The sequence below is a fragment of the Bubalus kerabau genome, chromosome 4 (assembly GCF_029407905.1).
Source record: "Bubalus kerabau isolate K-KA32 ecotype Philippines breed swamp buffalo chromosome 4, PCC_UOA_SB_1v2, whole genome shotgun sequence".
NCBI classification, from domain to species: Eukaryota; Metazoa; Chordata; class Mammalia; order Artiodactyla; family Bovidae; genus Bubalus; species Bubalus kerabau.
The window spans coordinates 35,837,386-35,863,340 of record NC_073627.1 but is presented as its reverse complement, the minus strand read 5'-3'; the positions used below and the strand labels follow the sequence as shown (position 1 = coordinate 35,863,340).

Sequence of the window (25,955 nt, the reverse complement as noted above, 5' to 3'; positions counted from 1 at the left end):
TATCTTGTAGCAGGTAAGAGTACTTATTTCTTTTCATGACTGAAAAATATTCCATTGCAGGGATGTACCATGGTTATTTCTTAAATACTTCAATTTAGGGACCAAGATTCATATTGGATACCTGGGGACTACCTGCTCCCAGTCCAGAGCAAAAGAAAAAGATGAGAGGCATTAGCCAGGTGTACAGTTTCCCCTTCTGTATGAGAGATAATAAGAAGTGAACTTAGCTTGGAATTTCCTCTGTAATAAAAGAGAATCCTGCTTGAGTCTTGTGGGCTTGAATCAACCACTGCCACTGTCCCCAGCTACTACCCATCATGCTTCCCACTGCCTGCCTGGCATTTGCACGTAAAACAGTCCTTCAAGGTAGACTTTTTCTACCTCCATTTACAATAAGGAAACTATGACTCAGAGATAAAGTGACTTTCTCAGGGTCTACAGCAAGGATGCCAAATCACGTCTGCAGAACACCAAAGCCCTCCTTAGCTGTCAGGTTAACACCTAGAATTTTTTATTTTTATGATTTTTTTGATGCAGACCATTTTTAAAGTCTTTTATTGAATTTATTACAATATTGCTTCTGTTTTATATTTTTTTGTGGGTTTTGTTTTTTTTTAGTCCATCAGGCGGATCAAATGCACAGCTCCTGCATTGGAAGGTGAGGTCTTAACCACTGGATGGCCAGGGAAGCCCCAACACCTAGAATTTTTTACCTAAATGCTCTGATAGTGGGACTCCTTAACTATGCTACACCCTAGAGCCATTTGGCAATTTGCAGAGGTCTACAGACATCCCCCTTCACAATAATGTTTTAAACACACGAAATAAAATACATGGGACTGCAAAGGAAATGAACTGCATGGAAATATAATTATCAATTGTTTTCAGTAATCAGACTTTTAGTAATCAGACAGGGTTATATTTGTTCTTCTCATTGCACATTAAATAACAAGATCCCACAGTGGGTCAAATCATTAGTATCACTTTGAAGTAGTAAAAGGCATAAACGATGTTTTTGGTACCTATAAGAAGGCATAAACGATGTTTTTGGCACCTATAAGAATTGCAGAGTGATACGAAAACATCTGGATTTCTACTGGTGACCAAGTCACGAGAGCTACTAATATGACTCTAGTTTTGCTGCCTACATTCATCACGGCAGGAAACGCCTAACTTCAGTTAGAGGCGGGTGACAATAAGGATGTCTCATCTTTCTCATCCCAATTCACAGACCCCTGGCTAAGACTCTCTGCTCCCCAGCAGCTATGGGACCAGGGGGAATGGGAATGTGGGCAAGAGAGGAGGGAGGGGAAGGGAAGGACCCCTTCCTTCCCCCACGGAGTCAGCTGTAGCCCCTGGATGTTCAGGAGTCCCTGTGTGAGGAGGGGGTCACGTTCCTGTCCACTGTCCTTCCTGAGCTCCAGAATTCCTCAAAACTGCTTCTCTTCTGGGAAGCTCCCTAAATAGTCTTTCAGTTTCTCAGACTGGTTCCCATCTTAGTCTCTGTTTTACCCTTCTTTTCTCTCTCTGGGCAGTTTAATGCCTTTTCAAACAACACCCCTGAGAGGTTTGGGGAGTTTCTCATCTCTCATATCACACTTCTCATATGACTTCAGAAGGGCAGCCCCCGGAGAAGGGGAGGCCCCACTGCAGGCGTGGTGCAAAGGTGAGAACCCAGGGCAAAGTCCAGCAATGGTGGGGAGGGGCCCTCCCAGGACTGAGAGGTCTTGCCTCGAGGGGCTGCCTGCAGAAGGGAGGACAGCGGTCAAGTTACATAACCTTTCTGGACCTCAGTTTCTTCAACCATAAAATAGGAGACAGGTACCTACCTTATGGGGTTAAGAAAGGACAGCAAGAAGGCTCAAGTACACCTCTAACCCAAGAACCAGGCATGCTCAGAGCCCACCTCTGCCAAGATGAGGCCCGGAAAAAAACTCACCAAGGGACACTGGGAAGCAGTAGCGCTTTCTGGTGCTTTAACCATCTCTCAATGTACAAACTGGGCTTCCCAGCTGGTACTAGTGGTAAAGAACCCGCCTGCCAATGCAGGAGACATAAGAGACACCAGTTCAATCCCTGGGTTGGAGAGATCCTCTGGAGAAGATCATGGCAACCTACTCCAGTATTCTTGCCTGGAGAATCCCATGGACAGAGGAGCCTGGCCAGCTGTAGTCCATGGGGTCAAAAAGAGTCAGACACAACTGAAGCAACTTAGCATGCAAGCGCAATGTACAAAATGACCGCAGCCCCTGCCCCTCAGGGAGGGGATGACCTGGGGAAGAGCTGGATCCAGGCCTCCTCATCCCCTCCCCGTTCTTCCTGTTTAATCAAGGCATCCAACTTGGGGGCCCTGGAAAGGTCCCTCCCAGCCTCCGTGTCTCCATAGATAAAGTGACTTCTGAGGACCCCTCCAGCCCCAGTCTGACCCATGGGGGATGAAGGACTTCCTGTCCCAGCCACATCGCCCCCCAGTGTCAGCAGGACAGCTGCCCCAGCAGGTCCCCGTGGGCAGAGCCCACTCTGCTTTCTGTCTAACCACCACGATAAAGCTGGGGGACGGGCTAGGAGCAGAAGGGCAGGTGCAGGGAAACCAGACTGCCCAGAAGCACGTGCCTGAAGTTACAACATCACCAAGATGTGGCACCTGTGTCCGTGGTTCCCTAGACCTGCCTCCTCCCTGCAACAGTGATTGGGGGTGGGGGGAGGTGGCAGAAGGCAAGAGGGAGGGAGAAAGAGGATGCACTGGACTGGGGCAGGGAGGAGGAAGGTCAAGGGGGAGGCTTGAAAGGCTGGGTGGAGCAGAAATACCCTTAAAACGTCCTGAGACTGGGACGGATGAAGGCGGCTCGAAAACAAAAACAAAAAAGTCAAAATGTACACCGGCAGCCCCAATGTTTCCTGTTTTTCTAACAAATCACCAGTGACTTCCAAGAAAAGCGAGCTGTGCTACACTCGGCCCTGGGCACAGCCGCAGAATTTGCACATCTGGCCTGTGCTTCGAGAGCGGTCCCGGGCACAGGATGTGGCAGAGCTGCCCCAGAGATCTGCAGCTCGAGGATGCTCAGAGGCAGGATGCTGCCTGGGAGACAGGGAAGCAGAAGGTCCGAGGGGCTGAGAGGACCCTTTCGGAGGATGCACGTGGATGGGCTGTGCCATGCTCATCTGAATTCCTGAGTCCGGTCAGGAGCATGTGGGGGCTCCAGGGAGCAGACAATCAAAGAACCCCAGGCCACCATCTCTCCCCCACCCTGCAAGACCCCAGTGAGCCCCACCAGCAAGCCTCCCCTCCCTCACTCCCCCACAGGCAGGGCTGGGTAGGAGCTGTGGATGGAGACAGAAGTGAGCCAGCCTGCATCTGCCCTCAGGCTTTATTCCTACTTGGCTGCTACCCCAGTGGGTAGACCCGATCCTCAGGTTAACAACATTCACACATATAAACTATTTGAAAGTAAGTTTCAGGGCTTCCCTGGTGGTCCAGTGGTGTTAAGAATTCACTTGCCAATGCAAGGGACACTGGTTCGATCCCTGGGCCGTAGAGCAACTAAGCCCATGTGCCACAACTACTGAAGCCCACACGCCCTAAAGCCTGTCATCTGCAAAAAGAGAAGCTGCTGCAACAAGAAACCCATGTACCACAACGAGTAGCCCCGGGTCTCTGCAATTAGAGAACACCGACGTGCAGCAACTAAGACTCAGCACGATCAAAAATAAATAAATCTTAAAAAAAAAAAAGTAAGTTGCAGGTTGTAACATCATGACAAGTCACTCCTCAACATTAGATTGAACCATATTAAATAGGAACAGATATCAACATGATCATATGGCTCAATCTATTGTCCATCGGCAGACAAATGGATAAGAAAGTTGTGGTACATATACACAATGGAATATTACTCAGCTATCAAAAAGAACACATTTGAATCAGTTCTAGTGAGGTGGATGAAACTGGAACCTATTATACAGAGTGAAGTAAGTCAGAAAGAAAAACACCAACATGGTATATTAACGCATATATATGGAATTTAGAAAGATGGTAATGATGACCCTATAGATGAGACAGCAAAAGAGACACATACAAAGAACAGACTTTTGGACTCTGTGGGAGAAGGCGAAGGTGGGATGATTTCAGAGAATAGCATTGAAACAAGTATATGGTTCAATCTAATATTTTACCATGCCTCCCTTAAGGACAAGGACATTCTCTGACCTGAGACCATTATCACACTGAGCAAAAGAATGATGCTACACAGTGCCATCTGCTATGCCTCAGGGGCGTGTACATACTTGCAGAGCACCTGCTCCGTGCCTGACTGCCCACCAGCCCTGCATCTTGGGGAACCACCTCCATCCAGCGGCCAAGCATTGGGAGGAGGGGGTGCTGCTGGTTCTAGCAACCTTCTTACCCTGGGACCTGATGCTGGACGGGGTACAAAGCAGACATCTCAAAATCCACCAGAGCCCGGTGACAACATAAAATGAGAATTCCTCCCCAGGGAAATAGAAGACAAGTCATAAGGCTTATTTCCCAAAGACGGTCATGGCACCTCCCATCCCATGGCTTCTTCTACAATGCAGCCCTGACACTTCCCCAAACAAGAGATGGAATCTAATTCCTTCCCCTTAAACCTGGGTGGGGGACTTCCCTGCTGTATGCGTGCATGCTCAGTCACTTGAGTAGTGTCTGACTCTGTGACCCCATGGACCATAGCCTGCCAGGTTCCTCTGTCCATTGGATTCTCCAGGCAAGAATACTGGAGTCAGTTGCCATGCCCTCCTACAGGGGATCTTCCCGACCCAGGGATAGAACCACGTCTTTTATGTCTCCTGCATTGGCAGGCAGGTTCTTTACCACTAGCGCCACCTGGGAAGCCCTCTTCCTTGGTGGTCCCGTGGCTAATACTCTGTGCTCCCAATGCAGGTGGCTTAGGTTTGATCCCTGGTCAGGGAACTAGATCCCACATGCCGCAACTAAGAATTCACATGCTGCAACTAAAGATCCTGAAACTTTAGTGTGCCGAAACTAAGATCCAGCACAGCCAAATAAATACATATTAAAAAATAAAAACCAAAACCTGGACGGGCTTGTGGCTGCTTCAACTGATAGATGACAGTGGAGATGAAGAGAAGCAATGATGCTGATGCAGCTACTGCCTCATTTCCTAGAAGACTTGCACCTGGAGCTCTGAGTCATGGAGGAAGAAATCTGACTACCCATTTGGAGGTCGCCATTTTGTGAGGAAGCCCAAGCCACATGGGGAGGCCACTTCAGGCACTTCTGACTTGCAGTTCCAGTCCCCAGCTGTTCAGGTCTTACCAGCTGAAGCCTCAGACAGCACTGAACACAGACAAGCCATCCCCAATATGCCCAGCCCAAACTCCTGGTCCACAGAATCCATGAGCATATTAAAATGGTTAGCCTCAGGCTTCCCTGGTGGTCCAGTGGCTAAGAACCCACCTTGCAATGCAGGGGACACCAGTTCGATTGTTGGTCTGGTAAGATCCCACATGCCACAGGCTAAGCCTGTATACCACAATTACTGAAGCCATGCACCCTAGAGCCTGTGCTCTGCAACAAAAAAAGCCACTGCAATGAGAAGCCCACACACGGCAACTAGAGAAAGCCCATGTGTAGCAACAAAGACCCAGGGCAGACACAAATAATTATTTTTTTTAAATGGTTAACATCTTCTAATACTACATTTTGGGGTAGTTTGTGACAAGCAATAGGGCCTCCCCAGTGGCTCAGCAGTAAAGAATCCACCTGCAATGCAGGGGACTTGGGTTCTATCCCTGGGTTGGAAAGATCTCCTGGAGGAGGCAATGGCAACCCACTCCAGTATTCTTGCCTGGGAAATCCCATGGACAGAGCAGCCTGGTGGGCATGTGGGCATGGGGTCACAAAAGACTTGGACATGACTTAGTGACTGAGCATGTCTGCACATTACAAGCAATAGTATCTGGAACATATGTATCTGGCATAGACCCCACACCCAGGCAGAGACCAGGCCACATGACAAGAAGGCATTGGACTATGTGTTCAGAAGAGCCCAGCTGGAACAACTAAAAGAATGCTACTCAGACACAGGTGCCATCCGCCAGGCAGCTCAGACAATCACAGCAAATCAGAGGTGCAAGGGCCCGTAGTGGTGTTCAACCTAAATTCACTTACTCTAATAAAAACTCCTCTATGGAGTGCAGATGACCACAGGATATTGGGCTGACCAAAAAGTTTGTTCGGGTTTTTCCATCATATCTTACAGAAAACCCAAACAAACTTTTTTGTCAACCCAATGCTTTTCTGGATGCTATGGTAGATACAAACTTCACTGATACACTGCCCTTTCAGATACGGACCCTTGCTGACACCAGCACGGAGGTGGCCACATTCTGTGGACCAGAATGACCAGGGCAACTTGCCAGGCACACATCAGCCTCAGGATCTTGACAGCTGCTATTCCCTCGGCCTGGAGTGCTCTGCTCCCAGATGCTCACTAATTCTCACTCCTCCTGGTCTTTATGGTATGGTCTTAATTGGGACTTCTGGTAAACCCCACCTCTAGCACCTGGTGCTTCATTTTCTCACCTCTCTTATTACCACCTGACACACTATTTATGTTACTTAGTATATAAATAATAAACCACAACGGACTTTTTCTCTCCTCCAGCCCCATTAGAATATCACTCCATGAGGACTAGGAAGAGTGCTCGGCATATATTTGCTGAGTCAATGAACAAATAACAAATGAATAAATGAATGACCAAGAGGTTTAAAGAAAGGTAATAGAAGAGAGAAGCATGTGGGATCACATACATCTAGCCTGACTGAGAGAAGGATGCTGCTTTCCTCGTATGAATCACAGAACTGGGTCACCACAGGCCAAGGATGGCCAAGGGCATCACCTGGACAGAAGCTGGAAGCTTCCTTGGGTTAAAACCAGGCCATCTGAGAAAGCCTTGCTCTTCTGATCATCTTATCTCTTGGAAGGGCAAGGAAGCAATGAGGAAAAATACTAGTGTGTCTTGTGTCTTTAATTCTGATCAAGAATAACGGAAGGTTTATAAAATAGAAGCGAGGGGGAAACACAGGGGAAATGACCACATCATCTCAAAGTGTGGACTAATCCTAGCAGAAAATGCTGGACAGTCAGACCCACATCTTAGACTTTAAGGAAGCAGGCTCCTAAGAGGCCAGGAACCCAAGAGAATGGCTTATCAGGGAAAGAAAATTCTGAAAATTAAATTGGAAGCAAGTCACACAGTCTCACGAAAGTGAAGAGGGGGATGTCAGGGGCCAGCATGACCTCTTGGAGCGTGCTTAAAACAGGGAAGTGAGGTCCCCAAGTAAGATGGAACACTGAAGATCGAGAGTGAGCATGTCACAAAAGGGAGGCTGGAGAAAAACACAGACGACATCAAGAAGGGCCCGGAGAGTTATGTTCTGAACCTAAATCCAAAAGCCTGGCCATTCAGGACATATTGGGGCATAGTTACAGATGCTGGAGAGAAAACAGAACTGTTCCATGGCTATCAACAGCAAGCATGTATTAAGTGTCTATTATTTGGGGGTCTTACTAGGCACTGAGAGGGGGGAGGGGTTCCAGAAATCTCAAGGAGTTCACAATCAGAGGAGAAGATAAGGCCCAAAGGTCACCAGGCAACATGGTAGGACCACCACCAAGAAAAATAAACTATTTAAAAAGTCAGGATAACTTGATAGAAAAATGGGCAAAAGACTTGAATAGACCTTTTCCCCAAAGAGGATCTCCAAGTGGTTAGTAAACATGCCAAGGTGCTCGATTTCATCAGGCACCAGAGAAATGCAAATTCAGGCCATGACGTGATGCCACCAGACCCACCTGAATGGCTGAAACAAACAAGATGGGCACACGCTTCAGGATGTGAAGCACCTGACCCCTCACGACTGCAGGTGGGGTGTGAACTGGTCCAGCCACTTTCCAAATGGAAGACACTACCCACCACAGCACAACCTGCACCTGCCACATAACATTGCAATTCCACCCCCAGGTACATGCTCAGAAGATATGCACCAGAAAGTTCAGAGAGGCACCATCGAAAATAACCTCCAAGTAGACCCTTGGAGGGTAGGGCATCTCCGTGTAGGTTTACAAGAGACAGGTACGGTGGAGGAGGCACAAGGTCAATTAGCAAAGCTTCTCCAAGAAGGTAACTCCCAGTGGTTAAGACTCCAAGTTTCCACTGCAGGGGGGCTCCGGTTCAATCCCTGGTTGGGGAACTAAGATCCTGCGTGCCGCACAGCATGGCCAAAAAATAAAAATTAAAAAAAATTTTTTTTAAAAAGGTAACTTCCAAGGTAAGTCTACAGGAAGAAGCTGCCTTGGGATTCAGGCACGGGGTCGGGAAATGGACAGAATTAAGAAATATAGACAGCTCGGTTCCTGCAGGGAATGCCCAGGCATTCAGAACTACTGGAGAGTAAAGGATGACACAGGTATGGGGAGATAAGTTGCCCAGGCTGGATGGCAGACTGCGAATGGCTTTAAATGTCAGGCCAAGTGCTTAAGGGTTTAGTCCAGTGCCACGTGGAACTATGGCCAAATTTTCAGTGGGTGAATGTCTCACTGACCTTGGAATTTAGATGATCGCACCAGCAAGGGGATAAAGGGGAGTCTGAGATGAGAAAGGGTCCGCCGACACAGAGGGCTCTAAAGTCAAAAGCCACTGCTTAAAATGAGTTGAGGATGGCAGATGAGTATAAATACCTCTCAGAGTCATAAAGAAACTTGAGGTTGTGAAAGGGAACTGCTACTGATACTCTTTGAAGGATCAGAGAAAAGGAAAGATGTACGAGAGGATAGGATGAGATAGACAGAGAAAGACGGGAGTGACGCAAGAAAAGGCTGTCCCAGTTTTGGAGAACTTAACAAAAGTAGAATCTTGGAAACTACAGTCTCGGAGTCTGCCAGCCCCCATGACATCATTCTCTTTATGTTATTAAGAGGTAGTTTGTGAACAACATTCAGGGAAGGATCCAGGGACTACCAGGAGCAAGAATGGATTCACTAAGGGGGTGACTCAAGAAAATGCACAAAAATAGCTTATCTGAATTTTAGCAAGTCCTGCTATAGGCTCATAACGGTGCAAAAAAAAAAGTAAGCACAATAATCACAAGATAAATGGACTCACCTCTGGCTTCGGAACCTCACCCAGGAGAGCCAAGGGTCTTCATCTGTGGGGTCACCTCTCCTAAAATGCCAGAGAACTCTGCTTTTGGTCCTTTATAGCAGTGGTCCCCAGCCTTTTTGGCTCCAGGGACAATTTTTCCATGGACCAGGAGTGTGTGTGTGGGGGGATGGTTTCAGGATGATTCAAGTGCGTTACATTTATTGTGTGCTTATTTGTATTATTATTACATCAGCTCCACCTCAGATCATCAGGCATGAGATCCCGGAGTTCGGGGACCCCTTACAGCATGTCATGGTAAAAACTGTGGTAAATATAAACAACATAAAAGTTACCATTTTAAACTATACAGCTGAATGGCATTTAGTACATTCACATTACTGTGAGACCATCAGCACCATCACCTCCAGAACTTTTTCATCCTCCCAAACTGAAATTCTTTCCCACTGAACACTAGCTCCCCACTCCACTCTTTCCCAGCCCCTGATAATCACCATTCTACTTTCTGTCTCTATGAGTTTGACTACACTACGAACTTGTAGTCAGTTCGTAGGTTGAATCAGACAATATTGTCTTTTTCTGATGGGTTTCTTTCACTTAGCATAAAGTCCTCAAGGTTCATCCATTTTATAACATACATCAGAATTTCATTCCTTTTTGAGGCTAAGTACTACTCCATTGTATGTACAGATCTCATTTTGTTTACTCCACCTGTAGACAGACCTTTGTGTGGATTCCATCTTTTAGAATGGTACGCCATTTTCTTATTAATGGTTTTCAATAAGGCTTAGAAGGTAGGCTTTTGTACAATTGAAGGGATAAAGAACTTTTATATAACATTGAAGATTCAGAAAGATCTCAGACTAGTAAAGTTCAAACGTGGATAAGACTCATAACTGTCTTTCCATATCCATGCTCCCTTCTTCTATAGTAATGTAATTTTTAGAAAATTTAGATTATATTTCCCAGATTCTCTTGTAGCTAATTGTGGCCATTTGACTACATTCTGGCCAATAGAATATAAGTAGATTTTGGTAAGTACAATTTCCAAATCATGCTTTTAAAAGGGATATGTGTGCCTCCTTCTTCTTTCTCTTTCTTCCTTTTGCTAGCTGGAATGCAAACCCAATGGCAATTGCTAGAGCAGCCATCATACACCATGAGATGAAAGCTACATGTTGGGGAAGACAAAGCAACAAGATAGAAGGAATGTAGGTGATCTATGAAGTCCTTGTGTAAAGACTGGACCACTTATGCTCAGACTTTTACATGAAGGAGAAATAAAGCTCTATCATGTTTAAGCCACCATCATTTTACATATCTCTGAAATAACAAAGAAACCAATATACTAATATACTTGTATATTAGTATACAATATACTACCAATTAGTATACAATATACAACCAATATACTTGGTGGTTCAGTCACCACCAAGTTCTCTAAGAAGCACAATTGTATTTGTTTGTCCATTACTGTGTCATTTAGATACAGCTGGTGGGATTTTCCCCAAATTTGTAGGCCATGTTGTAATGTCTGACCTTAAATAGAGACCACACGATGTACCCAAAATTCCCTTATAAAGAGACACATCATAAAAGCTGAAGTCATCCTCCTGAGAAACAGCCCCTATTTCCCATATAGTGTGCCCACTTCTGTGTATCCCACTCCAAGGGGAGCGGCAGTAATTGAGTTATTTAAAGGTCAGACATTCTTCAGAGCAAATTGGCTTAACTAGCTAGTACTGAAGCAACTCAAGTTGAGAGGGTAGTTTTGGTAAATGTTTAGAGATAATCTCTTACTGGTGATAAGAAGGTATCGTGAAAATAAAGTATAGGTGTTACAAAACTCTTCCTCCCTAGACAAGATCAAACAGTTCAGTGAAAAATTATGTCCTCCAAACAAAACCATGGAGATAATACAAAGATCAATGATTTCCAGGGAGTGGGGAAGGAGAAGACTAGACAAAGCACAGAGAAATTCTAGGGCATTGACAATACTCTGTATGGAGTGTCCCTGGTTGCTCAGCTGGTAAAGAACCTACCTGCTAGCATGCAGGAGATGCAAGAGATGTGGGTTCGATCCCAGGGTTGGGAAGATCCCCTGGAGAAGAAAATGGCAAACTGTTCCAGTATTCTTGCCTGGGAAATCCCATGGACAGAGGAGCCTGGCGGGCTACAGTCCTTGGGGTCACAGCCACACATGACTGAGCACACATGCACGCATGTAAAACTCTGTATAATATTATAATAATAGATATATGTCATTACATTCATAAAATTCATAGAATGTAAAAATATCAAGAGTGAAACCAAAGGTAAACTATGGACTTTGGGTGATTGTGATGTGTTGATGTAGGTGTATCTATTATGGCTGGGATGGGGGAAAGGCTGGGAGTGGGGATGGAGCTTGAGATTGATATGTACACACTACTATATTTAAAACAGAGAGCCAACCAAGATCTACTGTATAGCATGGGAGCTTGGCTCTATATTCTGTAATAACCTGAATGGGAAAACAGTTTGAAAAAGAATGGATACTTTATGGGTATTACTAAATCACCTTGCTGTATACCTGTAACTAACACATCATTGTTAACTATACTCCAAAATGATAGGATGAAAAAAAAAAAAAGAAAAAAACTATATTCCAATATAGAATATTGAGTATATTCCATAATGTCTTGAGTATATTCCATAGTGTTCCAATATTCCATAATGTGTTATGAAAAAACCCAAATGAATCTTTTGGCCAACCCAATAAAATTTTTTAAATGTACATTCGTCCTTGGTGTAAAAATATATGTGCCCGTCTGGTGAGTGATGTTGGTGATGTGTGGGGCAGGGGGTAATATGACAAATCTGTACCTTCCTCTCAGTTTTGTTGTAACCTTAAACTTGTTCTAAAACATTTAATTAACAATAATAACGTTCCCACCTCCAACTACTGAATAGGTCTTAGGAGCAAGCAGTCAATGAGAAGTAATCTCATCTTGGAAAATGCTGGGGGGGTGGGGGTAGGGGGAGGAGGAAAACCGGACTCTCTGAGAGGACTGTGCCCTGGACTCAACCATGGTGCTAGCCCAATCCTTCAACATTCCCTCCACAGGAGCCTTGAAGGGAAACCAGTAGAGTTGAGGCTTGGTGCAAGAAGGGGCATTCTCAGCCGCTGCATCCATCTCAGGGAGGACGCAAGACCATGACAGCACCTAAAGGGAATGGAAATTGGTGGCATCTCCTTCTGTCTCCATTGCACCCAGTACTCGGCCCAGTATTGAGGGCTTCTTTCTTGTCAGTTCCCGCAGGGCCCCGCCATCTTGTTTTTCTAGCCCACTCGGGTGCCTCCTAGAACGACCTCCTCTCCCGACCGCCAAACTTTACCTCCCATGCCTTGGACCTGAGCTCTGCAGCCTCACTCGTTCAGAAATGTTTTTTCTTTTTTTTTCTTCATGCCATACAAAGCTCGTCCTCGCTCAACACAACCTCTCGCCTCCCTTCTCAGCCCCACCCCTCAGGCCAACCTCTGCCACTTTCAAGTAGGAGGTTTGAGTATCAGATTCTTAGAGGGCTGTGTGCGCTTCTTTTTCTTCCTTCACGCTTTACCATAAACCTCCCTGCACAGACCAGTATTATTGCACCGTGATGCGCAGGCCGAGGTGTTGACGGCGCGGGCGTCCCTAGCACCTCTTCCCTGCTGGGGGTGCAGCTTCTGTTTTGCATCTTCTTTCTACTGGGTTCAGAGAAAGCAGTCACCAGAGAAAACAGCCTCAGGGCATCAGAAGTCACATGATGGGGTGAACACCATCCTTGGATTGCCTGCTCACTAGAGAAAGGTCACGGGGTCCCCCCTGTCCCCAGGCCCGAGAGAGCACGAGGTACGTTCCCAGACCTTTCCAGGCGCTTATGTCGGAACCCAGAGGCGGGGGCCCTGGACACAAGCCCCTGTTCTTGGGGGTGCCATGGTGGTGGTTCCAGCCTGGTGGGGGGACTGCCCCCTCGGCCCATTTCTCTGGTGGGTGAGGAGAGGAGTGTACTTGCCGTGTCGAATGAATTCGGAAGCACAACTGGGAGCTTCTCTCTCCTGGGGAGATCTTTCCACTACTCTCTCCTTCCCCAAGAAAGCCTTCTTCTTCTTCTTCTTTTTTAAATATTAATTTTTTTGGCTGTGCTGGGTCTTCGTTTCTGGGCAGGGTCTTTCTCTAGTTGCGGAGAACAGGGGCTACTCTTCGTCGCAGTGGCTTCTCTTCTTGCAGAGCACAGGCTCTAGGCGCACAGGCTCAGTAATTGTGGCACACAGGTTTAGTTGCTCCAGGGCATGTGGAATCTTCCTGGACCAGGGATCCAACCTGTGTCCCCTGCATTGACAGGCAGATTCTTAACCACTGGATCACCAGAGAAATCCCAGAAAGCCTTCTTTCCTCTCCAAAGCAGTAAAGAAAAAGGGAAACTTCTCCTTGTTTACCCTGCTTGGGCGTGACCAAGGGAATTTCTTTTCCCTCTAAAGGGTTCCACGTTAAACTAGCTGGGCTGCATTTATGAACAATGCTTTAGAAGTTGTAAAGGGCGATGTGCAAATTAATTATCAGTCACATTTCATTTTCTCCCGGTTCAAAAACTTGCGGTCGTTCCATGTTGCCCTTGGCTTCCTCGAGGGTCAGCATGGCCAGACACCCCACCTTGGGATGTCTGAAGAATCCCAAGAAATCCTCCAAGCATTTCTTTGCCCCAGTGCCCCTGAAGACACAGCTCCTGATTGCCCCACAGTCAGCCTGGTAGGCGGGACAGGAAGCCCCTCTGCCTTGTAAACACCCATGTTGCAAACAGACACTTCCCCAGGCTCCTCTAAGGCGGGGTCACCAGCTGGGAGTGGCTTGTTTGGGCTTACCAGGGGTGCCCAGCTGCTGTCTTGAATCTGAAATAACTTAAAGGGTGGAACAGTTTTCCAAGGATCAGGGGCTTAGCAGTTGGAGTTTACCAGGGGCTTAACGCATCTGAACCCCACCTCCCCACCTGTCCCCTCCACCAGCCTGTCTTACCCATACTGGGTGCAAAGACCCAGGACTTTGCCCCTTTGAAAGCGAAAAGTGTTAGTTACTCAGTCATGTCTGACTCTTTGTGAGTCCATATACTGCAAGCCGCCAGGCTCCTCTGTCCATGGAATTCTCCAGGCAAGAATACCAGAGTGGGTTGCCATTCTCTTCTCCAGGGGATTTTTCCAACCCAGGTCTCCTGCATTGCAGGCAGATTCTTTATCGTGTGAGCCACCAGGGAAAACCAAAAAGATACCCTTACCTCAGGTGGGACCCACAGAATCCAGGGAGATGCCTGAGAATGCATTCTCAGAGGTTGACTGAATCCCACAAAGCACTCAGATGCCTGATCATCAGCCACCGGGGCTGACCCAGACTTCCTGTGTGCTGGGTGCTCTACCAGGCAAACATTCGTTCACTGCACATGAACTGAGCATCGCTAGATGCTGGCCCCTCAGCAGGGAGTTGGCGCTGTACAAGATGGTTGGGAAGTTTTCCTCACCGGGAGGAGAAGGGAGAAATAAGAATACCCATCAGGTCTTGGGGAGGAAACTGAGTCAGGCCATCTGGCTGGAGGAGAGAGTGTGGATTCACGGAGAAGATTCGAAGAGCAAGACTCGGCTTTGAAACTCCAAACACAAGACCTTGGACTTTGGACTTTCCCTAGGAGGCAGGTGGCACCAAAGGCTTCTGAGCGTGGTGACAAAAAGAGTTTCATTAGAAGAATCTCCTGGAGGAAGCAAGGAAGACAGCAGGGTACAAGAAGGCCCATAAGCAGGCCTAGGATGCTGGTGACGAAAGCTGAGTTGGGTGACAGGGAGAACTATGGGGAAGTGAAAAGAAGCGAGAACCAAAGGAAGCGCCATCAAAGCTGGCTGGAGAGTGGGGGACAGGAAGAGGGAGGGAGCACTCAGAGGTGACTGCAACGTCTCCACTCCAGACCAGGAGTCTGGTTTCACTAGAGATCCCCAAATGGGGAAGTCTGGAGAGGAAGCCTGCGTCATGGACGAAGAGCTGGGCTCTGGAGTTGTGTTGACGTCGAAACGGTAAAATTGACCAGCATGGACTTGGAGATGAGGGTCTGGGTGAGGGAGCTAAGCATGACCTGGGACAGCAAGAAGAGGAGCGTGCACAGGAATGCCAGGAGGTGCATATGGTGAGGAAGAGGCTCTAGGTCAGGATGTGTGTGTGTGCTCAGTCACTCAGTTGTGTCTGATTCTGCGACCCCATGGACTGTAGCCCTCCAGTCTCCTCTGTCCATGGGATTTCCCAGGCAGGAACATTGGAGTGGGTTGCCGTTTCCTTCTCCAGGGGATCTTCCTGATCCAGGGATCGAAACTGCATCTCCTGGGCTGGCAGATGGATTCTTTACCACTGAGCCACCTGGGAAGCTCTCTAGCAAGTGGTGCTGGGCATCAAATGCTACAGAAACTGCAAAGAGATGCAAACTAGCAGAAAGCCATTGGAATCTGCCATTACAAGGCCACCAATGACTTCAGAGGAAGACTTCCAGTGGAGAAGCCTGGGTGGAGGGAGGCAGGCCACCACTGTGGTCAGAAGGACTTTAGCCTCTGGGAGTCCTGCCGTGACATGGGTAACATGAGGGAAGGAGCGGGTCCCCTCTCTGCTTAGCCCATCAGAGCAGCTCCTATCAGTCTACACTTGGAGAGAAGACTTTGTAAAACTCATAGGATGTCAGAATATAGATACAGCCCCTTGAGCCAAGAGGGAACAGGCTTAGGGAGATGAGCAGCTGAGTGGGGGACAGCTAGGACTAGAGATCTCAGCTCCTACTCCCATTCAGTAGTCTGAACACCACACCACAACCCCACTGTGTTCACTTAAGCACAATAACAGGCGAAGGAGAGCTCTGAGTTTTGGGTTTTCTCAAAATGAAACTCTCAAGATGTCAGTACAGAAGTGAATGCGAAATGCAAAGGCCCATTAAACGTTGGCTCAAAAACCCCAAGAACAAGAGGCCATTAATTCCCCGCGTGACCTGGAGGTGGATCAGATTGGCACTGAGAGTTTCTCTGGGACAGCCACAGAGGAAGGTGTCTCTGAAGTAGTCCATTTTATCAGATTGGTTCAGAAGGAACCAAGAACAAGAGACTCCCCCTTGCCCCCCACCCAAAAAAAGTCCATTATCAAGCACAGGAGATGGGCAAGCATCCCTATGTCCAGCTGTGGCTCCAGGGTCTTACCATGCATGGCTCTGGTTTTCTAACCAACATCGAGCTCCTGCTCTGGGAGGACAGGCTCTGAAGACGGGCTGCAGGATTTGTGGGGGAACTGCCCAGCTTTGGGATTTGTTTATTCAAGGCCACTGAATTTCTTAAATTCAAATTATGTTATCAAAACAACCAACTTTCCTACAGCCATAAGACACAGTCACCAAGATTTGGAGAGTTAGAGGTGCTTAGAAATGAAGTGATGTGTCTCTATTCTCACAGCTTTCGTTTCTACGTCTGACATGTGTTTTCCTTGAATGCTTCTCCCAATGGGGAACTCACTACCACAAGTCTGCCCATTCCATTGTTATTCTGCTCTGAACTTCTCTAAGATCTTCCCTGTGGTAAGCTGAGATCTATTTCATCACAATTCCCTTCATGGGTCCCTTTCCTCCTAGGAGAACGACCTCTATAGGGCAGGTCTTCACCTTTTCCAAAGAATTATGCTTAGTCCCGAAGTAGAGTGTTAGTCGCTCAGTCGTGTCCGACTCTTTGTGACGCCACGGACTGCAGCCTGCCAGGCTCTTCTGTCCATGGGATTTTTCAGGCAAGAATACTGGGTTGCCATTTCCTTCTCCAGCAGTTCTTCCTGACTCAGGGATTGATCCCATGTCTCCTGCATGGATATGACTTCTCCTTTATGTCCTCTTCATATAGAAAAACATCTCTCCTTCTGTAAACATGCGGTATTGTACCATCACTACCTTGCTTACCTTTCTCTGGGTATGAGATGGTTTATCAGCATCCCCACTAAACACAGCACCTGGCCTTGGACCACTCTCCAGTTGGATGGAAGCATCTAAGAGTGGAAATGAGCCTTCCCTCAGCTGCAGGGCAGGAAAAGGAGAGATTCATGGGAATCAGTGGAGAATTGTTGAAGGCTCAAGAATCAAAGATGACTCTGAGGTTCCAGCTTGGGAGCACGGAGGTGCTAGGTGTGTACCTGGGAGGACTAAGGAAGAGAGAGAGGAGAGGAAGGCTTGGGAAATGGGAAACCAAGAATCCAGTAGTGGAGACCTAAGACCAAGCTGTTCTTCCAACTTCCGAGACACAGACCATGCCCTGCTCTGCCAGCTGTCCCCAGAGCGCAGGAGAAGATTCTCATGATCACTCACTCGGTTGTGTCCAACTCTGAGACCCTGTGGACTGTAGCCCGCCAGGTTCCTCTGTCCATGGGATTATCCAGGCAAGAATACTGGAGTGGGTTGCCATTCCTCTTCCAGAGGATCTTCCCAACCCAGGGATTGAACCCTCATCTGCCTTGGCAAGCGGGTTCTTTACCACCGAGCCACCAGGGAAGCCCCAGGAGGAGATGAAATGCCTCCAAAATCACTTTGCATAACCAGCACATCAAAACATAACAACAGCAGTACAAAAGAGGAGAATATGGGCCGACCTTATCTGTGAGCACGGATGCAAGAATTCTCAAAGGCATCGCAGCAAATCAAACCCAGCACTGTTCTGAAAGAACAAAACTCCTTGACTAAGCAGAGTTCACTCCAAAAGGGCAAGCAGGGCTGAAGAGAAGGAAGTTAATGATGTAACACATCACGCAAACCTACCTCAAGGTGAAAGAACACAAGGCTTTCCTAGTGGATGCTTCCAGTTGTAACTGGCAAACCTAACTTCCATCTGTGCTTTAACAAATCCTTAGAAATGAGGAATTGAAGAAAACTTCCTTTACACGTGGCACTTGACTTCAAGGCATCAGCTCTAAAGAACTACAACCACATCAGAGAAATAAAGGCCCACACTCACGCCAGTCCCTGAGAACAAGGGAGGCCGTGAGAATATTTGCAGCAAAAACACCAGCAGTGGCTGCCTCTCTGCTTCCTGGATCGTCTCTATTCCTGAGAATAGCCACCAACATGCACCTTCTCTGGTCTCATTTCTAGCCTTAAGTCTAGCTCCCTGGCTGGGGGTAGGGGAACCAGAACAGAGGGCTTCTTTTAAGGACACCACTAGCCAAAGTAAGGGTTTCCCTGGTGGCTCAGCAGTAAAGAACCTACCTGCCAATGCAGGAGACATGGGTTCGATCCCTGGGTTGGGAAGATCTAGTCTAGTTATTCTTGCCTAGGAAATCCCATGGACAGAGGAGGCTGACGGGCTACAGTACATGGGGTCGTAGAGTTGGACACGACTTAATGACTAAACAACAACAACTACTAGCTAAAGTAATGTTCTTCAATCATCTTGGAAATGGATTGAATTCAAGATTCAATAATAAACCCAGGAAGCGTGCACACGGCTTGTGAGTGGTCCCCACACCGAGCCCTGAGATCTCCCCAAGGAGAGATCCATCATTCTGACAACAGCTGACTCCTGCATGGAGCCAAAGAAATCAGTGTATAGAAAGTCCTGTTTTCCAGATCAGAGGTTACTTACCTGGGTTCCCTGGTGGACAGCAGAGGTCTGAGAAGACCCAGAGGTTTTCTGCAAAATTTTGAAAGAGCATGCGTGTGCGTGCACACGTGTGCCTTTTGTGGGGAGATGGAGGGGATGATCTATGGCTTTATCAGCTTCTGAAAGAGGCCCATTATCGAGACTGAGTTCGAAAGTCTCCCATAAGAGCAGCAGGTGTAGATGTAATCTCACCCAGAAAATGCACTGAGGAGGAGGGTGGCCTCAGCCAGGCTGCATGGAAGTGACTGTGGGGAGATTTACCTGATGAGAGTCAAAACCACCAAGTCACTCAGGAACAAACGCTCAGACCCAAAAGCCAGAGGTACGTCCACAGAGACCTTGGGGTCCTGGGAAGAAAACCTGGAAGGAAGAAGGATGTGGGTGCTGAGAGGATGACTTCGTAGGAAATACACAAAATCTGGGTTGTAAGGACAGCAACTCTGAGAGGGACGGAACGAAAGGCCAACGGTGGTTTTCTGTGGATAGAGGCTCCTTTCGCTATGGATAGCCAATGTGAGAGCAAATGCAAGGGACTCCTGCAAGGAGCCCCTCAGCAGCAAAGGAACTTACTCTCTGGTGATGATCAGTGCAAAGGAAAAGGGAGGCGCCCCCTAATAGTGTTTATGACCTTCATGAGACCTCGGAGGAGGGGGAGAGGTAAGGAGAGGGGAGATGGGGTGCAGGGGATGGGTCTCTGGTTTATGCCAGAGTTAACCTCACTTGGTTTTTGTAGGAGAGGAGGCCCCCACACCTCACAGAAATAAAGGAATTCCTGAGAGGGTGCACCCAGAGAGGGCTTAGCACATGTCTGCTCAGTGTTGGGGATCATTTTTATTACCATTGGTATTTTCTTCTATATTGTATCTCTCAATTCTCAACTCGAATGTGACTTCTTCAGGGAAGCCTCTCCTTAATCCTCAAACTATATGGGGTTCCCTTTCCATACTTGCCCGGGACCTCATCATTCTCATGATGGAAATTACACGATAGGTATCTAGTGTCCTGCCCACTAGACTAATTTCCACCAGGGGAGGGGTACTTCCCTGGTAGTCCAGTGGTTAAGAATCTGCCTTCCCATGTAGGGGATGTAGGTTTTATCCCTGGTCGGGGAGCTAAGATACCATATTCCACAGGGTAACTAAGCCCAAGTGACGCAACCAGAGAAAAGCCCGCAATGAAGACCCAATGCAGCCAAAATGAAAAATTTCCAGGAATGTTATCTGTCTCCCTCACGGTCCTCAGAGCCCCAGCACATACCTGGCACATGGAAGGTGCTCCATGCAGAGGTGCTGAGCCAAGCAATGGACTATTGGAAATGAGGAAGGGGCCGTAGAAAGCATCCGTGCATGCTTCCAGGGAGATGGGGAAACTGACACTTTTGATGTACGAGGACTCAACCCAGGGTCACAGGGCTGGGAATAGGAGAATCAGGCAGAAACACAGCCCCCCTGACTCCACAGGAGGCAGAAGCTGTCTTCAGCCGTCACACCCCAGCCCTGCCCCCGACAAGGAAACCACACAGACTCATTTGCCTAGGTCAACAACAACAGCAGCAAGACTCTTGAGGACATGAAAATGAAAAGCACACCACTCCTTCCGGACCCCACCCTTCTGCCCCCCACAACACCGTGTGCTCCACAGCCCCCTTGGCAGCCCCCACTATTGCTGTTCGTGGATTTCTAAGAAATCCTGGGGAGTCTGATGGTGACAGCTGAACAGCTGTGCTGAGCATCAGAAGGCCCTGGTGAGCCAGCCACCATGTCACTGGTCAGACCCTGCAGGCCAGAGGGGCCAGTGCTCCGGGATGACAAGGAAGGCATGGGGAGGACGGAAGGATGGCGTGGCCAGTGCTGTGGAGTGAAGAGGGGCTTAGGGAAGCCTTCAAAGATGATGAGGTTGGAGCTGGGCATCCAAGGATGAATTCATGGTCTGCCAGGCAGGCAGTGGACAGGAAGGGCAATGTGGCGGGAAGGAGCAGCACGTGCAAAGGTACTGAGGTCTGCCCAAGCTTAAAGAGATGAAGAAGGCAGGGTGACCTGAGCTGGGTGGCGGAGGTCTTGCTAGGCATGTTAAGGGGTATGGACCTTCCCCAGAGGGCCAGGGCAGCTCGGGAGGATTTACAGCTGGAATGTGACCTGTTCAGTTTTGTCGTCTTATATCCCCATGAGAGAAGCTGGACTGGGAGTTGGGGAAAGCTGGAGGCAGGCGTCTCCCACTAAGGACAAACCCTAAAGCTCAAAGCCATGCACCCCAAGTGCTAGATGTGGTAAACTCAAGAAGGACCCAATGTCTGCTTGGTGCCACTGGTCACCCACTTCTTCCCATTCATCGGCCCTACCCTCCAATCTTGTGCACTTTGCCACAGCTATACCTCACTTATCCGGAAGGCACTTGGCTGATAACCCAACTATCCAGAACCTTCCAGCCACTAGCCTGAAAGCAAACAGAGAAGACCTGTAGATGGCCACATTCAGGCTCCCAGTCAGCCCCACAAGCCATGCCCTCCACACCCACAGGCACAGGCAGAATACCCCTTGGGCTGGGTCATCTCTGGTCATCCACCCAGCCCTGGCGCTTCCTAGCAGTATCATCCTGGTCCTTAGTGTCTTCCTTCATGAAGTGTGGATAATAGTTGTAGCAACCTGAGTATGGCAGTGAAGATGAAAAGGAAATGGAGAAATACTTAGCCCACTGCCAAGGACCATGGAATGATAGCTAAAGGAGAAAAGGACAATAAGAAAGATGACAAAAATTTTGTCCTGAGCAGACCCAAGGTATGCAAAAATGGCAGGTAGAACCATTTAATGTTTTCAAGGCATTATTAAATCACACACCATGTGCTAGATTTATAAAGGCAAGCAACACATTTTACAAGGATTTCTTTTAAAAACTGGATACCATGAAAAGTTTTGGTGTTTAAAAGGTAGAGCTGGTGGAAAAAGTGATACATGCCATTTCACTTACAAGAATGATGTGGTTCTGTGTGTACCCCTGTACATCGAAAGCGTCCCCCATATTTGCAAAATACACATCATATTTAACAGAATCGAAAAAGATGCCATCAATTGTAAGATGCACCATTATTTTAGGCTTCCTTAGTCACTCAGTGGTAAAGCACCCTCCTGCAATGCAGGAGATACGGGTTTGATCCCTGGGTCAGGAAGATCCCCTGGACAAGGAAATGACAACCCACTCCAATATTCTTGCCTGGGAAAGTCCTATGGACAGAGGAGCCTGGCGGGCTACAAGAGGTGGAAAATGACTTTGCGACTACACCACCATTATTTTGTGTGCCAGAAAGAAAGAAATATTGCCGCCTATTATAATGGTAAGATGCCATAGATGGTAAGATGATTTCAGAGTTGTTAAAATGTGAAAATGTGTACATCTTCACATCAACGGAATACTCTAATAAGTAATATATGTTTGCTGTGCTGTCTCAGCTTGCCTCTGGTCTTTCCTTTGTCCACTCCCCACCCCATCTATGCCAGAATCTCAAACCTCTTCCTTGAACTGATGACAATCACTCCATCTTGCCCCTCTAGATACTTCCTTGCTTAAAAAGCTGATCCAGGCTTTCTGTCCACCCATAGCTGAGCCAAACAAGTCTTCTAGTTCACAGAGGTCCCACAGAAGTCTGGCCAGCTCAGTCCTTTGTGGGTGAGGCTCTCTGAACAAAGACCAAGTCAGCGCTCTTTGAGTGTTCCTCTGAACCCAAGCTGGAGCCTCTAACACTGGGCTGCCCAGGCAAAGGTGACTGCCTCTCCTTTTTCCGCATCTCTGCCGGAAGGCCGATGATCAATGACTAACCTGGGGCCATGGAGCAACCTCCAACAGCCAGCCTCCTCCTCCACATTACGACCCCTGTAGTAAACCCAAACACACTGGTCACCCGGTTAGCTTCCGCTTGATTCTTCTCGAAAGAAAAAAAAGCAGGGCGCATGCTGGCGAGAGACAGGCAAAGAGACAGAGGTCTTTCTCTGTCCACTACAGCTTGTAAAGAGAAAACAGTTCTTTATCCCTCACCGAAGAGATTGGCAAGGGTCTTAAAACCCTGATGAGGGGCCTTCCCTGGGGTCCAGAGGTTAAGAATCCCCTTCTCAATGCAAGGGATGCGCATTCAATCCCCAGTTAGGGAACTAAGATCCCACAGGTCCCCAGGCAACGGAGCTGCCCCACAACTAGAGAACAGGAGTCCACACAGCAACAAAGAGCTCTCAAAACCAAAATTTAAAAACAGCAAACAAAAAAGTGAGGCCTGGCACACAAAGACTCTGCGCTGTCCCCAGAATAACCATCCTGACTAGTTATTCTCCAAGAAGCAGGGGAGGGTCTTCTGAGCAGGAAGAGAGAGTAGACCATTCAAAACTGTCTTCCTGGAGCCACACCGCAGTGTCCCCACTGAGGAAGCAGGTAAGCCCGAGACACCCACTCCCTTGTTCTGCAAACACCCAGGGCAGCTCCCTGTGCATTCGCCCTGCTCACACTTTCTCATTTGATTTGCTCCCTGAGGTTGCAGGTTAGGGCCCATTTTGCAGATAGGGAAGCAGGCTGGGAGAGGGTAGTGTGATGCTCATGAGGCTCAGGGTCACACAGCTGGGCACAGCTGGAACCCAGGCCTCCTTTCCAAAGCATCCAGGGTTCCCAAGCAATGGCACCAGCCTCATCACTTAACGGATCTTATTCAAATTTTAGAAAAATACAGATTCCAGACCCCACCCTTGGAAAGCTGCACTGTAGGGGGTGCCTGGAGAAGGTGTGTTTTAACAAGTTCTGGGAACCAGTGCCTTCTGGGTAGTCCCGGGCCAGGAGGAGGGAAGGTGTGGAGGAGAAGGCAGAGTGACCACTGCAGGGAGGGAAAGACGGGGACCCAGACAGAACCCTGGACGCACATAGACCTGGCCCAGTTCCGGCCCTCATTTCGCCCAAACCCACTCCTCCTCTCTGCAAGAGGCTTGTAACTTACTTGATACCACATCCTGCTGCTTTCATCTCGCCTTCCTTTTCCCTCTGAATAATCTCCTTCCTCCTACTGACCTAAAGAACTTTATTTACCCGAGGCCTGGGATGGGCCAGCGCGCACGCGCACGCGCACACCCATGCACACGCGCACACAGAGTCACGCAGGGATACCGAGGGGGTGTAGACACGGATAAGCTGACAGCGCCAAGAGTGCGCTTCTGGAGAAAAGCAGCCACTGTCTGGGGGCCCACGCTCGCTGGAGGTCCTGGTGGCTAAGGACCCCTGATGCCAAGGCTCCCAGAGAGAGAGCGCTCCCAGATGGGAGAGCAGACTCCTTGACCCGAAGACACAGGGCAGCCTCGAAAGAGGCAGCAGGAGGCTGCGGTCACAGTCGGACCGCACAGACGCCTCCAGCAGTGGCTACTTAGGTAAGGATGGACAGCCGGCATACCCTTCTGTCTGAGATTACTGGGCACGCGTGTGTGCGGGTCGTGTCCCCGGCAATGGGCCCTGTTCTCAGAGGCAGAAGACGGCAGGATCTGTCCAGCGCACTGGCTGCAGCCTGTGCTCTCAGGGCGCACCTGTCTCCAAGTGTCCGCGGGCAGCTCTGGCTCTGCCTCAAGCCCCTACGCGTGCACTCCGCGTCCCCGCGCCCCGGCCACACACCTGCAGTCCCCGCTGGGCGCCGAGTCCCTCTCCAGAGGCGACTCCCTGCGACTCCGGGTACCGTCGCGACCACCGCGCCGGAGCTGGGGACCCGCGCGGCGAGTCCCAGCATCGATCGGGGCTCCGCTCAGACGGCGGACTGGGGGCGGGGCCATGCCGGGGCGGGGCGGGGCCATGCCAGGGCGGGGCGGGGCAGGCCGCCCAGCCGGACTCTCGCGCCACCTGGTGGCCGGGCGGCGTCGGCCTGGCGCCAGCCTGACCCCAAGCATCCTTAGAGTCCGGCCCGAGCCCACCGCGCGAATGAGGACGCCCAGCTCTGAGCTCCTCTGCCCTCGGAAGGAACAGGTCCTGGCTGAGGGCTGGCCAAGGCCGGAGGGACGCCGGTGCTACCCCCACGCCGCCCCCAGGAGTAAGGTGAGGCTTGACCAGGGGGAGCGGAAGCGCGGCTTGGCAGGGCTGGATGGGTGGGCGGAGCGGGCGAGGGGCCTGGGGTGGGGGCTTCGGGGAAGGAGGAAAAAGGGGAAGCTCCGACGAGTTGCTTCCTTCTCGCACTGCGCCCCAGCGCCCCACTTCCTCCTCCTACTTCTATTTTCTATGGGTGCTCTTAACCTTTAAAATGCCTGCACCCCTGCTGTGCACACGGGCCCGCGACCCTCGCCCTTCGTCCTTGGGCAGAAATCTTTCCAGATATACCAGCCCATCCAGACTTTCGGCTCGGCTGCCCCAGCCTCTGGTCTGACTTCCTCACCGTCCATCACCAGTGGCTGTGACTGCAGCCATTTCTCCTGAAGGCGGGGAGGGGTCGTCTCCAGGATCCAGGCCCTCTTCTGGCGCCCTCCCCCGCCCGTTCTCCCCACAGGCCACGCGGGCAGATGTGTTTTTTTACCCGGAGCTGGAAGAACTCTTAGGGATCCCGGAAATCACTGCTCTTCCCCATGCCTCCGTTTCCTCGTTACAAATTAGGAATGAGAAGGTTGGCTGCTGTGTTGTGCGAGCAGCTCTGGCGACGAAAGAATAGCAGTTTATTTCAGAGGTCACAAAGGGCGAGGCTGGAATTTCCATTTTCACTCTTGAATGGGACTTGTGTCACAATATCTGTTAGAGGCATTCGAAATCGGCCTCAAGATCAGCCGTTAGTGTTGTCAGAAGCCACAGCCCTACCTGAGGCTTTGAGAGATGGGACTGCCAATGATTTTTCTTCTCCTGACTCACTCAATACCAAGAAAAGGCAACTTCCCCAAAAACACAGAAACAGAAAGTACTCGTGAATGAGCACAGAGAACTGGTCCCAGCCTCTGTTAGAGACGGGAAGGCGCTCAGAACCATCGAGCACTTCTACTCTTGCATGGACCACCCAGAGCACCCACCCCCCACCGTTTTACAAACAAGGAACCAGAGCCACAAAGTCTGTGAGAAGACATCCTGGAGGTCTTTCATCTTGAGAAGGGTAAACAAGGACTCTGGTCTCCCCAGTCCTTACTTTTTCCACCACAAAAAAAAAAAA

General features: G+C 49.1%; 1 protein-coding gene across 1 annotated transcript in view; it reads right to left on the bottom strand.

Moving 5' to 3' along the window:
• PIK3R5 (phosphoinositide-3-kinase regulatory subunit 5) overlaps positions 1 to 24,324 on the bottom strand; it is a 74,260-nt gene extending 49,936 nt beyond the window's left edge. The window contains exon 1 of the mRNA XM_055576562.1: positions 23,790 to 24,324. The gene's annotated coding sequence lies outside the window, so the exon portion shown is untranslated. The remainder of the gene's footprint in view (positions 1 to 23,789) is intronic.
• Between the last annotated feature and the right edge of the window lie 1,631 nt (positions 24,325 to 25,955).